Source organism: Felis catus, chromosome B3 (genome assembly GCF_018350175.1).
Source record: "Felis catus isolate Fca126 chromosome B3, F.catus_Fca126_mat1.0, whole genome shotgun sequence".
In the NCBI taxonomy this organism is placed as follows: Eukaryota; Metazoa; Chordata; class Mammalia; order Carnivora; family Felidae; genus Felis; species Felis catus.
In genome coordinates, this window is record NC_058373.1 from 87,266,114 (window position 1) to 87,281,835 (window position 15,722).

At 36.0% G+C, this 15,722-nt stretch overlaps 1 long non-coding RNA gene across 4 annotated transcripts in view; it reads right to left on the reverse strand.

Annotated features, from left to right (window-relative positions):
- Positions 1–483: 483 nt before the first annotated feature.
- LOC111560996 overlaps positions 484–15,722 on the reverse strand; it is a 193,222-nt gene continuing 177,983 nt past the window's right edge. For 3 of the 4 annotated variants that reach the window (XR_006599541.1, XR_006599543.1, XR_002743362.2), the window contains 2 exons: positions 12,743–12,845; positions 484–3,202 (listed from right to left, as the gene is read on the reverse strand). This is a non-coding gene — a long non-coding RNA (uncharacterized LOC111560996). The remainder of the gene's footprint in view (positions 3,203–12,742; positions 12,846–15,722) is intronic. The other variant, XR_006599542.1, reaches the window with a different exon arrangement.

The window sequence follows — 15,722 nt, forward strand, 5'->3', positions numbered from 1 at the left end:
TAGCTGAGATATTTTAAAACAAATCTAAACTCATGTAGAGAAAGATAAAGATGTCTTTGAGAAAAGTATCATTTGGAACTTAAAAGGAACAGCACATATGATTAGAAGGTCTCAATTCTTATGATGAATTTTCTGTATTAGGTTGCATTTTAATGGTCAGGATTATCCTTTCCTAAGAAGAACACTTTGAGGAAATTTCCCACCATTGCCAAACAGTACCAGTGTTTATTTCATAAATATTTATGAATATATATGTGATATATATATATGATAAAGAATTCCTTTCCTTGATTAAGATTATAACAGATTTTAGGGGCGCCTGGGTGGCGCAGTCGGTTAAGCGTCCGACTTCAGCCAGGTCACGATCTTGCGGTCCGTGAGTTCGAGCCCCGTGTCGGGCTCTGGGCTGATGGCTCAGAGCCTGGAGCCTGTTTCCGATTCTGTGTCTCCCTCTCTCTCTGCCCCTCCCCTGTTCATGCTCTGTCTCTCTCTGTCTCAAAAATAAATAAACGTTGAAAAAAAAATTTTTAAAAAAGATTATAACAGATTTTAAAATTTAATGTGGATTGTCTCTTATTATGTATGTATTGCATGTCTTATAACTGCACTATGGTTGTAATATTCTAATCATTGGGAAAAAATTAAGTTTCATTAGGCATCTTTTTATCTTCTTGTTTGGTAGTGCTGCTAATCTCATGATTCTCCTAACTATGATTCACTTTCTGGTCTTTGTAGTTTCAATAGGCTTTCCTTACATAATAAATAATAATATTTTTATTACACTATTGAAGATTTTAACATAAAATAAGGTGGTTATTATTAAAAGTGTCAAACTTTTAAAAAGGGAACTCTATAATTCCTCTATAATTCTGCAAGTTGTCAGATATCTTCAATTTCTAAAGATCAAAGGCAATTGAATACCTGATTTTCAACTGAGTCTCATTCATAGCAAAAAATGGAACCATTACTTGAAAGATTGAGGCATATTTTAATAATGGACAATCGTATTGCAAATTTCTCTTTTTAAGCATCTTAAATATTTCACAGAATCCTTTTCATCAAATGTGTGTCTTTTCTTAGGAAAGAGAACTTACCCTTGGGATGAGATCTCAGCATTATTCAAAAATGGAAAAAGGCAGCTGTAACAGAACTAATATTTAAATTTTGTAAATTATGCTAGGATTAAGTTAATACTCGCACTAGAATATTGCTGTGAAAATCAGAATATCAACTGATAGATTAATGTCATTTTACAACTGACTCTAAGGATATATTTTGTCATGTTTTGACTTAGAAAGTATCAATCTAAATCTTTCATTTTTACAATATTCATCACAGCAATGACAAATAATGATTAAATTAAGCTCTGCCTGGAACATTGCCATTTGTCCTATTTTCTATTAAACATAATCTGCATCTAACATAGTTTTTATATGCCAGGAACTATGCCAAATATATTGCATGTCTAAATTACTACAACAACCCTGTGAAGTCACTATAAGCTTGATGACAATAAGTAGTCAGTCTTGTTCACTGATAACATCTAGTACTTAGAACAGTGTCTGCCACATAATAGGGGTTTGATAAATATTTGTTGAATTAAATGATTTTTACACATGAAGTAAGTGAAAGTGCTCAGGACAAAAATGAAAAGTCATATTTTTGTTTGGCTAGGCTCTTTCTTACCTTCCATCCCTGCGGTACCATATAGCCGAATTTCCAGGAAAAACAATTTTTTTCTAGGATGAGAAAAAAAATCAATAGTTCTACATAACTTCTGAGTTTTCCTTTGTGTGTACACAACAGCCAGGCCTCCAAGCTGCACATCTGATAACAGAACTGACAGTAGAGGACAAATGGCACTAATAGCTAGAGGTTGTAGTGATACGAAAAGTATAGTTTTAGAAAGCTTTGAACATAGTAAATTAATATTTCTTCAGGCCTCTCATTTGTAGAGAATCTGGGCTGGAGTCTGAGGATCTGCCAGAGCTCCTGACTCCAGATGACAGGGTTAACATCAGCAGTCAGACTACAGAGGCCCCTAGGGACTCCTGTTTCTAAATATCTTATTGAACTATGGAGCTTCAGCCTCTTGAGGTTGGCCACAAACGGTCAGGAAAGACAGTTGAGAGGTACCATTGAGTACAGTCTGGATAACCATGTTAACTCACAGATCACCAAGCCACCTTTATATCTTTCACTGGAGTCTAGTTATTGCCCTATCTACAATCTAGGACAAAAGAGAGACTGTGAAAGCCTGTAGAACCAAAGCTTGGAATGGGAGAGGTCAAGAGGCCAAGCCAATCCATGCATAGGTCTAATTTGGGGTTTGCAGGCCACTGGACAATGCCATTCAAGAGATCTCTTCTAAAATGCAGGGGGTATTAGATAAGGTAGGTTAAAAGGAGGTAACATTGGTGATTTCAGAAAGTGAGAATGCAAAGACCATGGCAACCAAGCTTATCTTTACAGCCTTTTCCCCAAGCTCTCCATAGGTATCCAATGCCCTTTCTTTAGTACAAATACCACATATTTCTGGACCATATTCCAAACTCTGGGTAACTGAATTTTGACAGAATGAATATCAGAAAACTTAAGGAAGACAAATGAATTAGTGAAATGCCTTAATACAAAAAGCTGCTTCCTCGAAAGTGCAATCCCACACACTAGTATTCGTTTTTGACTTAAGTTTCTGTTGATTATCCACAGTTCTGGATATGCTCCTTACTCTATTCTTAGTAGATCTCCAGCCAGGAATCTGAACATATGAAAGAAATTTTCTAGGGGACTATAGATACAAAGACTATCAGTTAAAAGAGTTGTCCCTAAAGGTAATATTTAATATTGATACCAATATCTTGTATCATTTTACCTTGGGAGACTAAAAATGGCAGAATGGCTCAAATATTAATAATTACTTTAAAAATAATTCAAAAAATTTATTCTTATAGCTATTCAATTTATTGAATAAATTTATTCAATAAATTTATTCTTTAGCTGTAAATTTATTCTTATAGCTATTCAATATGATTTATTGTAAATTCTTTAGTTTCTTGTTAGTTGATCGGTGAATGCATACACACATACACTATGAAATCATTAGTGTTCTTGCAAATTACTTACAACATCCACATGCCTCCTTTCCAACCTCTTGATCCCTTCCCAAGGCCAGTGACGAATAGCTTTTGTTGCTGGCACAAAGCTAAAAAGAAATTGTAAAAATTATTACATGACCTTGAGATCGATAATCTGAAAAACATGCTGGAAAAGAAATCATTATTTTTTAGAGTTTTAACAAAAGCCTCTGACTTTCTGACTTGAACCTGAATCTAGGGTAAGTAACTACCATTTCATTTGTAAATGGACTTTATTTCTATCACCCTTTATTCATTTCCCAAGGAGTCACTAGACTGCTGTTAAAACAAACATAAAAATGGAAAAGTTTCAGGAACAAACATCATCCTGAATCATATTGTCCTTGTTGCATGAAACAGGAGAAGCAAACAAAAGAGTTCTTTCTGACTTTTGAAAGTGGGAAACTATTTCTACATCCAGTAAATACTGTAATTTTCTATAAGTGGTGAACATCTACAGGTGATTAAAGGAAAATGTTTTAAGACTAATAGCTGAAGATGAGTTACTGTTAAATAGGCTTTCTAGGGGCGTCTGGGTGGCTCAGTGGGTTAAGTATCCGACTTCGGCTCAAGTCATGATCTCGCAGTTCGTGGGTTCGAGCCCCATATTGGGCTCTGTGCTAACAGCTCAGAGCTTGGAGCCTGCTTAGGATTCTGTGTCTTCCTCGCTCTCTGCCCCTCCCCCACTCATGCTCTGTGTCACTCTGTCTCTCAAAAATAAATAAATGCAAAAAAAAAAAATAGGGCTTTCTAATGAAAACAGGCCTTTACAAATAAGATATTTAAAATGCATTGTAATTTTAGAGCCTAGAACTGCTTCTAGCATATCATAAGGGCTCAGTAAATATTTGCATAATTGAATGAATTTTACTGATAGGGAAAGTATGATATATAGCAAATGAAATGTGGTGTTCTTGTCAGACTAAACGCTAACCTTTCATCACTACCACACAGAACAGTGGAATATTCAAGTAAAACTATTTCATCTGTTGAACAATTATGATTCCTTTATTTGCTTCTAAAACATTGCAATAATATAACTGTACATAAGCAAGCCAGTAATCACAGTTTCAAAGATGGCATACTGTCCCTTCAAACCAAAAACTTTATTTAAAATTTTACAAGTAGGAATGAGTAAAAAGTCTAATACGGGTAAAACTAAAATTCAAGTTTTAAAATCCAGGATGTCCATTAAGGAAACCTGTTAAGGGTCAGTGAATAAGGCATCCCCTATATTTATTGCTTTTTATGTAGTAAGATAAAAGCTTGTGGTAAGTGTTAGATCTAAGATCATATTGATTCCAACACCAAAGTTAATTTTAAATATCCTGCTACCTAATTTATTTCAATGTGTTCTTCGGACCACCGATACATAAGAATGAGATTTAAGCATATCCAACACTTTTCTGTCAGTTAGGAACATTCTTTACTTTTTAGTGTTGGATAGATGGTTCCTTTTTGTCATGAAGGCCAATAGAATTCCAGTATAATAAGGATAATTCAATATAATTCAGTATAATATAAAACTTTTCAAATTAGGGAAGCATTGTTTTATCCTCCTCTTACTATTATTTATATTTGGCCATTTCATTCTTTATTTGCATTCCTACCTCAGGGAAAGAAAAAGTAGGTAAAGAAGGTAAAATTAAGAGAATTAATTATAACTATTTGCTCAAAAGTAAGGACAGATGAGATGGGAAGCTCGAAACCAGTCCCGAAGCAAGAACTCTTGATGAATCTGTATTTTTGCCAAAGATGATAAACAATATAAATTTTTTCACGGATTAGCTTTTTGCATAATATTGGTCTTGACGGTGAGTCTCTCCATAGTCATCTAAAGAGATGATTTGGTCTAGGTTTAGAGAGAGTGGATGTGGTGAAGGAGGGCTGATATTGGAGCCTCTCACAATGAGAATTTATATTTAAAAATAAATTGTGCAGTTATACTTGCCCAACATTCAGATTTTCTCGTTTAGTTCCAGTTTTATATTACTTGTTTTAAACAAGAAACAATATATTTATTTGTTCTGAAAATGTGGGTAAATATGAACTTGGTGTAACGTCCAGGGAATCATTGTCCATTTGGCTTCAAATATGCTCATGTGTAAACATTTTCTCGTTTTAGTTAGTATTATCCCCTGGGTGTAATCAAGAAACAACTGCTCTGTAGTTCAACTTTCTGGTTGGTGGGTGGAATATGTGAGACTTACTGAAAGGGCACTATCGTGAAAGATGATTGCAAATACTGAATCTAGACTTCTAGGGCAAATAAGCCCATAAAATTTAATAAAGTGCTGGGGTGCAAGGCAAGTGAAGTGGAAAAGTCAGAATTGTACTGACTTAAGTAGGTTTCTGATTTGTATATGAAGTTGATCATTTGCCATTGATTTTCAAATCATTGGTTCTACAGCTAGATAGGCATAAATAATAGATAACTTGTGGTTTGTTTCAGATATTAAAACTCTATCCCAAAAGCTGCTTTTATAGAGTATAAAACACACTGATATATTGAGATCCTAATGTGCATATGTATTTTATGATATGTGTATGTATCTATATATTTAAGTCTGAGACTCTTAATGATTTATAGGCCAGTTAGTATCAGTGGTTAAAATCAAAGGATAATGCTAATGGGTTCTATGTCATGGGTAGGAATATTACAAGGCAAAATAACCATTGAATTATGTATGATGTTTTCCGGGCTTCACCACTGGATGCTATAATTTGGCTATTTTTAAGATGGCTCGTTGATCACAAAGGATGACATAAGAAAGTGTCAAAATTTTTCAGCCATATAAATACAAGTAATCAGAATGTTATTAAGCATATAGTAAGTGTTACAAAAATATTAGCTATTATTATTATTACTACTATACAATGGACTACTGTGAAGATAAGCAGAAGTTATCTATACAGTAACCAGTAGTTACTATTCTACTCATAGCAACTAATACCAATTTCATAGATGAAGGGCCACACACAACTATAATAAATGGCTGCAATTTTATAGGTATTAAAGGTGTTGGCAGGTAAATACATTTGTTCATTTCCTCTTTTTTGACATCTGGGAGAGGTGATCCTATTGGACAATGCTATCTTGAAGTGACATATTCAATGGATAGTTTCCTTAAGGAAGTATTTATAATAACAGAGAGGAAAGAATAGACTGTTTGCTGTTTTCATATTTCATAGATGTGCCCAATATCTATCAAGGGATGATGGTACTTTAATGTAAATCACACAAATTTAAGCATGCATTTCTGCTGTAGAAGTTACTGTGATTGAAGTTATAGCTATAATTTCAAATGTTAAAACCTTACAAGAGGACTAAGCTTCAGTTAAATTCTATTAGAAAATTATTTAAACTGTGTATCTATTCAGAAAAAGAAATAAAGACAGCCCCAGGGCACGAAGATTGTCTGTCAGAGCAGATAACATAACTCACATCATCCTTTTACTAGAGTGAACATATGACAAGAGAGGGAGATTTCACTCAGGTCAATAGATTTGTGCAACCCCAAAGTTGAAAAGGCCTTCTGGGTAAGCATTGCAAAATATTAGCTTGTGACATTCACCCAAAAAGAGACACTCTCCAAATTTTAATGCAGCAATTGTCATAAGAACCTTGGCCTCCACAGTTGACCATAAGTAACATCAAGTTTTATTGCAATTCTATGTCAAATTTGCATAAACATGATTTATTGCTTGTTTAAATTACCCTCTTTCCATCACTTCTCAGTCTGTTTATCCAGCGATACTAACTTCCAAAAAATTGCTTTTTTTTAAGGAATTAAATTTTAAAGAATTTTCTAATTTTACTAAAGTTAAGAAATGATAAGAAATTTTTGATAGTTCTTATACAAATCCATATTCCGTTCCTGTTTCTTTGGGAGACTTGACTTTGATGAATCCCAGAATGGTAAATCCACCAATAAAATAATATTTAAGTTGGAGCAAATGTACTTAATAGGTTCAATGTCAAGAAGAAACTTCTGAGATTTTCATACTAGACGGAAACAATAAAAAAACTAAAAGGTAACCTGCAGAATGGAGATGACATACGGCATATCTGATAAAGGGTTAGTATACAAAATATATAAAGAACTTAAAAAAACTCTACACCCAGGGGCACCTGGGTGGCTCAGTCGGTTAAGCGTTGACTGTTGGTTTCAGCTCAGTTCATGAACTTGCTGGTTGTGAGTTCAAGCCCTCCACTGGGCTCTTCACTGACAATGTGGAGCCTAAGATTCTCTCTCTCTCTCTCCCTTTCTCTCTGCCCCTTCCCTGCTCTCTCTCTCTTTCTCTCTCTCTCAAAATAAATAAGTAAATTAAAAAAACCCCTCAACATTCAAAAAACAAATAACCTAGCTTAAAAAAATGGTCAGAAGATATGAATAGACATTATTCCCCAAAAAATGTGGGGCACCTAGGTGGCTCAGTTGGTTAAGAATCCGACTTCAGCTCGGGTCATGATCTCTCATGGTTCATGGGTTTGAACCCTGCATAGGGCTCTGTGCAGACAGTTCAAAGCCTGCTTTGGATTCTGTAACTCCCTTAACTCCCTCTCTCTCTCTGCCCCTCCCCTGCTCATGCTCTGTTTTTCTCTGTCTCTCAAAAAATAAATAAACATTAACAATTTTAAAACAAAAAGACATACAGATGGCCAACAGATACATGAAAAGATGCTTAACATCACTTATCATCAGGGAAATACAAATCAAAACTATGATGAGATATTACCTAACACCTGTCAGAATGGCTACAACAACAGGCTTTGATGAGGATGCAGAGAAAGAGGAATCCTCTTACACTGTCGGTGGGAATGCAAACTGGTACAGTCATTCTGGAAAACAGTATGGAGTTTCCTCAAAAAGTTACAAATAGAATTATCCTATGACCCAGCAATTGCAGTACTAGGTATTTACCTAAAAGATAAGGAAATACTGATTCAAAGGGACACATGAACTCTGGTGTTTACAGCAGTATTATAAACAATAATCAAAGTATGGAAAGAGCCCAAATGTCCACCAATTGATGAATGGACAAAGAAGAGGTGGCATATATATCCAGGGAATATTAGCCATAGAAATTAATGAAATCTTGCCATTTGCAACGATGTGGATGGAGCTAGCGAATATTATGCTAAGCGAAATAAATCTGTCAGAGAAAGACAAATACCATATGATTTCACGCATATGTGGAATTTAAGAAACAAAACAGATGAACATACGGGAGGGGGGAAAAAAAGAGAGAGAGGCAGACCCAGAAACAGACTCTTAACTGTAGAGAACAAACCGATGGTTGCCAGAAGGGAGGTGGGTGGGGAGATGGGTTAAATGGGTGATGGGGATTAAGGAGGGCACTTGTGATGAGCACCAGGTGATGTATGGAAGTATTAAATCACTCTGTTGTACACCTGAAACTAATATTACACTGTATGTTAATTAACTGGAATTTAAATAAAAACTAAAAATTATGGGCGCCTGGGTAGCTCAGTCAGTTAAGTGTCTGACTTCAGCTCGGGTCATGATCTCGCAGTTTGTGGGTTTGGGCCCCACATTGGGCTCCGTGCTGACAACTCAGGGCCTGGAGCCTGGTTCAGGTTCTGTATGTATGTCGCTCTCTTTGCCCCTCCTCCACTCAAACTCTCTGTCTCTGTCTCTGTCTCTCTGTAAATGAATAAATAAACATTTAAAAAATAAATTAAAACTGAAAATTTTTTAAAATGAAAATAAAAAGATAAAAATGTATCATTATACTAGGATCTAACTAGATACTCTAATGAAAAGGAAAATAATTTATTTTCATAAGAATTTACCTTAAATACTGTTAAAACTATTTTGTAAAATTGGTAGCAGAAGTGTACAAATGCCAAAAATGTGAAGAACAAATAATATGAATTAAAACACATTTTATAGGACACTATGTGTGTCATTTTAGTAGGTAGTGCTTTTGTCACATCACCATTAAATGTCTCCCTGACGGATGATGGAATTCATTAACAGACTAATAAATCTCAACATGAAATGTTAAGGAAAAATGGGAGCTATTATTTGGACAACTATGTGGTCTCTAAGTAAATTTACCAGGAAAAATGGAATGGCTCATTAACACTAATGGAAATGACAGCAAGGTGTCTGTGGAATGGTGAGATTTAATTTATCAGTATCTGGATTTATAGGTAATTACTTAAAACATGTGGTTGGATCACATGGTATTTTAAATTGCATGATTCTGACATTATGTTAACCAGGGCACCCTGACCTTCTGTCTCCGCACACGTAAGTCTGAGAAACAAAATCTATTCTAGCTAATGCCCGATGTAGTGTATTTTGTGTATTATTGGTATGGGAATTCTTGTGAAAACGGTTTGTCAGTATGCAGTGCTATATAGTGCTACTTAATTGGAACCCAAATAAGTTGACCCAATTGTACCAATGTTATAATGAATATAAAGGCAACATCCAAAGATGTTCAATGTACAATGGACCCTGTTTGGGTAATTGATCTAATTGCGCTCTTGAACAATGATCCTGTTTATGAGCCTGGTTTCTTCTATTTAACATGTAAGGGCTTTAAGTATATGTTCTCAAATGCATGGCTTATTTACCTTAATACCTGCTGGGAATTAAAGGGTTGGATCTACTTAATGTCAGATTGAATGAAAAGCATCTACCACTGGATAAGGCACTAGTACAGCACCTACCACAAGATAAGTACTTTTATTATGGGTATTCATTGTTTTGATATAAATGAAATAGGAATACTGGTTATAGCAAATGCATTCTGAGTACAGATAGAGCAGCCAGAGTAATATTGCAAAATGAAGGTCAGGTCATGTCAGCCCTTTACTCAAAACCCTCCACTGCTAAATACAACGTGATATCCTCAATTGGAGCAGAATCTAGAAAACAGGAAAAGCACACGAGAGGAAAAAACTGATAAACAGAGTCTATAGTTTACTTAGTAGTATTATAACCATGTCAATTTCTTAATTTTGGAAAAATCCACTATGATCATATAAGATATTAACATTAGGGGAAGCTGGGTAAAGGGTATAGAGGAGCTCTGCCATTATCCTGACAATTTTTCCATATATTTATAACTTTTTGAAAATAAAAACTTTATTTAAAAAGAAACAAAATATGCATTTGCTTCCCATGTCACCCTAATAAAAGCCAAAGGCCTTACAAGACCCCTGAGGCACTCCATGTTATGACACCCCAGTACTTCTCTGATCTCAACTCCTATTACTCTCTCCCATGCTCACTCCTCTCCAGACACTGTACTCCTTGCTATTTCTCCAGTACACCATGCATGTTCTCACCACAGGGCCTTTGTGGTTACTTCTCTCCTTGAAACATTCTCCCTCCAGCTACCCACAGGGCTCACTCTCACATCCTTCCAGTCTCTACATAAAGACCTTCTCAAGGAGGCCATCCCTGGCCTTGTTTGTTTTCTCTACTAGAAAGTAAATTCCAAGGGGGTCAAGGAATTTTGCATGTTTTTTTGTTTATTACTTTGTCCCCTGTGCTTGGAACAGTGCTTGATATGCAGTGAATACCTGATAAATATTTGTTGAATGAATATACAATGAAGGAAGAAATAAAGAGATAATGGAAGATAGATGGACCAAATGGTGCTAGACAACACTAGGTCTTTTTTTTTTCAACGTTTATTTATTTTTTGGGGGACAGAGAGAGACAGAGCATGAACGGGGGAGGGGCAGAAAGAGAGGGAGACACAGAATCGGAAACAGGCTCCAGGCTCCGAGCCATCAGCCCAGAGCCTGATGCAGGGCTCGAACTCACGGACCGCGAGATCGTGACCTGGCTGAAGTCGGACGCTTAACCGACTGCGCCACCCAGGTGCCCCCTTCACTAGGTCTTTAAAATACATTTATAATCATTTAATTTCATGGAATCATACAATTTTTAAATAAGAAGGATTTTTCTTTTTATTGTTCCATCATCCAACATGCTATTTTTGCAATGATTTGTATTTATTGTTATTACTAATAAAAATGGAAACAGATGTTATAGCTTGATTTTTTGATCTTGGACAGAATTGCCTGTGAAAATAATTTCTTTTTGGACCTTCATACTAATTAACTGATATAACAGTTATTCTGCAAAGATGCTCTGTTTCATCCCCATCAGTATATTAAAGAAATACATTTTCAACCTCTTTTTGAAACTTTCCCTTGTTCTTGCCATACTTAGTAGTGCTTACTCCCTTTGTCCCCTTAAAAATTTTTTTTTAAATTTTATTTTAGAGAAAGAGAGAATCTTAAGCAGGCTCCTGACACAGGACTTGAAACTATGACCCCGGGCTTATGACCTGAGCTGAAATTAAGAGTCAGGTGCTCAACCGAGCCACCCAGCCACCTCATTCTTTGTCCCTTTCTAACTATGCCTATCATCACTTACTGCTTCTGTTTATAGTCATGTGATATGACAAAGGTTTATGTGGATTTTCGGTTCAAACATTTCAATGTAGACTGAACATTGACATCCCAGAAAGGTAAAAGAGCACTAGGTATATATTTACACATGCCCCCCAACACACACACACACACACACACACACACACACACACACACACACAGGGATTATGTAGACCTAAGCACACTGACATCCTTAAATTCTGTATTTCCAAGGCTATGGCTTTTAATCTAGTTTCCATGTATTTTTTTAATTATTTTAATGTTTATTTTTAAGAGAGAGACAGAGCACACACACAAGTGGGGGAGGGGCAGAGAGAGAGAGAGAGATTGAGAGACAGACAGAATCTGAAGCAGACTCCAGGCTCCAAGCTGTCTGCACAGAGCCTGGTGTGGGGTTCGAACTCAGGAACCATGAGATCATGACCTGTGCCAAAGTCGGATGCTTAACTGACTGAGGCATCCAGGTACCCCTAGTTTCAATGTATTTTTTAAATCAGGCCAATTATTGTATAAATAAAAATGAAAGTTCATAAAATACATGTTTATAAGTTTTATCCAAATGCATTATAAGCAAACATTATGAGTGATGGTGATAGTGGGTTACATATTGTCAAATTAGAGGAAGGAGTATTGTCGGCAGACAGAGGGCCATGGTAGCTTAGGTCCCTGTAATACCACAGTATCAAATGAGACATTCAATCACTTGTGAACCCCCTGCTCTCCACCTCTAGTTTTCCAGTTTTCTACTTTATCTCATTTTGTGTCAAACCCTTGTGGAGGTGTCATCTGTATATGTTCTCCACTCTCTAGGATGTGACTCATCTTGGCCTGGAAACTTGGAGCACATTTAGAACAGCCAGGTGTTTTCTTAGATTGTTCTGCTCCATCTTGGACTTCCTTTCCTCCCTAACAATGTTTTCCTACACTTTTTAGTGCCAATATAATTCATAATAGAGAAGAAAAAATCACAGAGCTAACTAAAAAGACATTTCAGAAGTATAAAGCAGCAGGTTTTAGAAACAAATTATGTGTAAAGTTTTAGGGAAATATGGAGCTGAGGGCAATTTCCAGGATTGGGGGTGGTGTATTACTCAGAGCTCTCCAGTAAAAACAAATAGAATGTTATATACATAAAGAGGCTGGTTATAAGGAATTAGCTTACATGATTATGGAGGCTTTAGAGATCCCAAGATCTGCAGTCAGCAAGCTGGAGATCAAGGAGAGCAGATGGTATTAGCTGATGGTTCCAGTTCGATTCTGAAGGCCTGTGAACCAGAAAAACAGAGTATAAATCTCAGTCCTAGTCTAAATCCAAAGGTAGGAGAAGATAAATGACCCAGCTTAAAGACAGGCAGAGAGAGCAAATCCTCTCTTGCTTGGCCTTTTTGTTCTGTTCGGGTCTTCAACAGACTAGATGAAACCCACTCACTTAGAAGAGGGCAATCTGCTTTACTCAATCTACCAATTCAAATGTTAATCTCAATCAGAAACACTGTCACAGATGTATCCAGAATAATGTTTAACCAAATATCTGGGTACCCCAAAGCCCAGTCAAGTTGACACATAAGATTAAACATCCTAGGTAGTCAGGTGAATTGTGAGGTTTTCATTAGCAGGAGGAAAAGAAAGATTTGACTTCTACACATGCACAGTATGCAGTTGCCATGAAATACCTAGTTGGAATATTGTTTGCAGCCAAGGAATGATTTTGAGATTCTTGATTTAGACTTGGTGAGAGTTTAAGTAATATAAATGGTTAAAATTGCCCAGGAAGAACCTATAGGTTTGTTAACTCCATCATTTATTGAACATCTATAATATGATGCATAACTAAGAAGCACTAGGAATATAATAGTTAACAAAACAAAGAGAGTTCTTACCATAATGGAATGTAAATTCAGAGAAGGAGAAAGATATAAAGTAAATAAACAACTTGTTCCATCAAAAAGAGTAAATATAACAATGAAAAATATGACAACCTCTAAGGAGATATAACAAGGGAATCTGACTTAATCTGGAGTGATTGGGAAGACTTTCCTGGGAGAGTAACATTTACACTAAGACCTGAAGGTTGTGTAGGCAAAACAACAACAGCGTGGTACTAGAGAAACTGAAATGCAGCCTTGTGTCTGCAACTTTGCAATGAAGAGAAGTTTCAAGAAACAAGACTACAGAAGAAGCTAAAGTCAGATCATGCAGAACCTTCTAGGCAATAAGAAGGTTAAATAGATTAAATTACTATTAAAAATTCTTCACTCACCTACAGTAGTATGGTGCAGTCCCCTCTTGTCATGCCTTCATGCTAAGTACAGGATACTCCCTTAGCCTTTGATTTTGGGTTAGACTATATGATTTGCTTTGGGAGGTGAAATGTCAGCAGATTTAACGTAAGTATAAAAGTATGAAATATGCATGCATTGTTGGGCTTGCTCTCTTGTACTCTTGTCACTCCCATGAAAAATATATGCCTCAGGCAGGCTATTAGTCAAAAGAGAATGAGAAACGTATGGAGCAGACCTACCTAGGTAAGATCAGTTGAACTCTGTCTAAACAACCTGACATTCAACCAACCTGCAGACATGATAGTAGAACGAACCATTGTTCTATACCACTGAGCTTTGGAGTGGTTTGTTACACAGCAAAACCTGACTAATGACTTAAGGAAAAGTCATGTTTAAGGGATCAGTTAAGGAAAAGGAACCATAAGGGTAGACTAAGAAGAGTAAGTCAGAGTGGTAGCAAGGAAATAATGAGAAAACAGTGTTGAGGAAACCAAGACTGAAAAAAATTTCAAGGCAGAAATGGTCAGACTACAGGGAGATCACCCAGAATGCAAAGTAAAAATAAACCACTGACTTTGTAAATTAGAAGTCCATTTTTTTGTTGACTTTTGCCAAAGCATATTCAGTTAATTTGGTGGAAGCAGAAATCATATTTCAGTGGGTTGAAAAATAAGTGGAAATGGAGAAAGTAGAGGCGGGATGTGTAAACCTCTCTTGAGTATTACAATGACATGGAGGGAGGCAGAATCAAAGAATATACAAAGACCACCAGAGAAAAGTCAGAATTTAATTTGTTTCCTTGTCAAGCAGAGCAGAGCCAAGCCATTCAGGTAGAGTTCAGCGGGTCTGTGTAAGCCGAAAGAGGAAGGACTAGGCATGAGGCCAAAGGGGGAATTGATTCCACATGAGAAAGGATTCTATGCGTTAAATTTGAATTTGTTAAGAAGAGGATTACAATTTGTCTCCTGGAATTGGTCGTTAGCCAGCTTTATGTCACAGAAATATGGGAAAGTTTTCAAGAGTCCCAGAAATGTTCTGTTGGGTTTAGGACTACATATTACATATTTTTTATATGCACTTTCATATACTTGGGACTTGGCACATTTTTCTTTTGCCCTAGGTGAAGACTGGAAGAGAAGGCACAGTCAAAGGTACAGCTTTTAGAATGTTTTAAAGATGTTTTAAACAGGTTTCTAGGTTTAAAGTATTTAATGGAGGGAGACAGAGTGACCAGTCTATGAGACAGAGAGGTCAAGAGCATCAGAAAGTAGAGATACCTCTTCCTCTAATACAGAAGGTGACACTGGAATGGAAATGAGGTTGAGGGTAGAAACTGAAGGCTGGAAGACTTTAATCCCATTGACTTCTGCTTTCTATGGAAGTTAAAGGTGGATCGTTTGCCAAGAGTGAAGAAACAGGATATATCCCTTCTGTGATCACCTTCTTGTTCCAAACACCATTTTAAGAACATAGTTTTACCCATAGCAACTTTTACATGTCTCAATTCATTTTTTCAGCTTCCTGGCAGTCCCTCCTAATTTAAAGTTCATGAATATACATGGAAGTGTAAATTGATAAAAATGTGGGAAGCAATATGGTAATTGGTATAAAAATGTTAAATGTTCATACACTTTGATTTAATAATCCCACTTCTAGGAATTTATGAAAATTAGAAAATGATGCACAAAATTGGTAATTGAAAAATTGTTTATATTAGCGAAAAAATGGATAAAACCTAAACATATGCCAATAAGGATTTGTGAAAGTAAATTGTAGTATGAACATACAGTAAAATTCCATGCAAAAATAAAAATTATAATACAGATCCATACCTATGTCTACAATTGTCAAATGAAGAAA